This window comes from Suricata suricatta, chromosome 5, assembly GCF_006229205.1.
Source record: "Suricata suricatta isolate VVHF042 chromosome 5, meerkat_22Aug2017_6uvM2_HiC, whole genome shotgun sequence".
NCBI lineage: Eukaryota > Metazoa > Chordata > Mammalia > Carnivora > Herpestidae > Suricata > Suricata suricatta.
In genome coordinates this window covers 10,104,681-10,106,807 of record NC_043704.1, presented here as the reverse complement: position 1 = coordinate 10,106,807, position 2,127 = coordinate 10,104,681, and positions in this window count along the sequence as shown.

Below are 2,127 nucleotides of genomic sequence, written 5' to 3'. Positions count from 1 at the left end.
CCCGCGATTCGAACCCGTCCTGCTGTTCAGAGAGCAGCGGCTGCCGCTGTGAAGATGACAAAACGATCTCAAGTACGCTCTCCCGCAAAATCCGAGAAATCTGGTTTAAGGAAAGTTTCTGTTCTTGTTACTTGTTGGGTTTCTCCCACTCCTACTTAGCGGTGTCTCGGCCATCTGAGTAATCCCTTTCAAGCCCCGGAGGAATTCTCCCGGGTCAGTAATTGAGGATCGGAAGTCGTGGGGGTGAGGAACGCGTTAAAGCCTCGCGGAGCCGGGGAGGTGCCGGCGCGCGCTCACCAGGCGGCCTGCTCAGGCTGCGAGGGGGGCTCGGCCGCCAGTCCCTTCCTCGCGGAGCCCCTTGTCCGCGAGGCCGCGAGGCGCCAGCGACACTGTCTGGGGCGCGAGATCCGGGGGAGGCGCCCTGCACTTGGGTACTGCGTAGCCTGGGCGCTACCGCGCCGCCCGGACTCCTCCGCACGCACTGCTGGAAACCGGAATTTGCTTCTAGATCCGAAACCCCATGGGAAAGTGCACTGCTGGAAACCGGAATTTGCTTCTAGATCCGAAACCCCATGGGAAAGTGCTAAGCTCAGCGTTGGGAAGGGTGGGGATGGTGGGCACCGACTCCCTCCGAAATTCGCACTTCTCCGTGGCTTCCGAGCGCCGGCCCCGCGAGGCAAGGCCACCTGTGGCTTCGGCAGGGCGCAGGGCAGGTGCGGGCCGAGCTGGAGTCTGCGCACACTGTCCTGCCCATCAGGGAGCTAAGACGCCGTCAAGGCCCTTCAAAGGGACCCCTAGAGATGGTCAGAGGTGTCCGCTGAAGAATTGGTGGTCGTTTGCCCGGCCCCCAGGCGCGGGGGGAAGGAGACGGGTCCCAGGTCACTGAGTGCGTGGAGCAGCTGGCTCCTACAGGGTCCGGAGGGAGAGAGGTGACACCAGAAACGGAGATCCCAGCTGCGGAGCCCCACGGCCCTGGCGTGTCTCCTCCGCGAGCCGACCTCAAAATCAGGAGCCCCACAGCCGAGCAGCCTGCGGCACGCGGCCGAGGGACCCACAAGACCCGGTGCCCTGCGTCCACGGCGGCTGCCCTCTGACCCCACACGCGGGGTAGACTGGCGCCTCCCAGCGCACGCTGGCAAGCGTGTTCAAACTGCTGGATCGGTGCGAGTCTGCAAGACCGTTGCGACCGGGACTGGAAGAGGGCCCTCCCGGGGTTGCACGAGCTGGCTGCGGGGGTGGCGCGGGGGTGGTAAGGGGGCTCTTGAGATCCAGGGTGGCCCCGAGGAAAGCCCCAGGACGCCCTATGGCCGCGTCTCCGACTGCGCCTCCCTACTCCAGCTGCCCCCCGGCCCACCACCGGGGCCCCGGCCGGTGCTCGCTCGAGGTCTCTCGCTCGGCGACCCCCGGCCTGAAGCACCCGCCCCAGCCACGACTCCCCGAAATGCCAGCTTGGCCAAGCCGAGCTGCGGGAGCAGATACTGTCGGCCCTGTTCCCGCCGCCACCCTGGGCGAGGCCTGGCCGCTAGGCGCGGCTCCCGGTCCCCTCCTTCCGTCCGGCCCGCGCATCCGTGCGGCCTCCAGCCCCTGCGGGGGAAGCAACGATCTTCTTTCGCTCTTGAGTTGCGGGGAGAGAAAGGGTAGAAAGGTCACTTCCGAGCCTCTCTCCCGCCCTTTCCTAATGCGGGGGGGGGGGTCTTCCCTTCGGGGCTCCCTCCCCCTTTTGGCCCTCGGCCCTGCAAAGTGGGGAGGTGAGGGCGCGGGACTAGCGCGGGCTCGGAGGATTGGGTCCTCCCCCGAACGGCGCTGGCCAGCGGGTCCATCCGCCTCCCCGGACCCGTCCGGGAGCCACAGAGGTGGTCCGCCCATCACTCCCTCCTCTCCCCTCCCTCCCTCGCCCCTCCTGGACGCCCGTCCGAGGGCCTGGGTCCCGCGACCCGCACGCAGGAGCCGGTCCCCACCGCGCGCCCTGTGCACTCACCACGACTTCCCCGAGGCCGGGAGCGCGCGGGCCTCTCCTGGGAGAGTCCCTGGAGGCAGCGACGCGGAGGCGCGCCTGTGACTCCGGGGCCGCGGCGGGGTCGGGAGGCGAGAATCGCCGCCCCCGCCCCCGCCGCGGTCCCTCCCCCC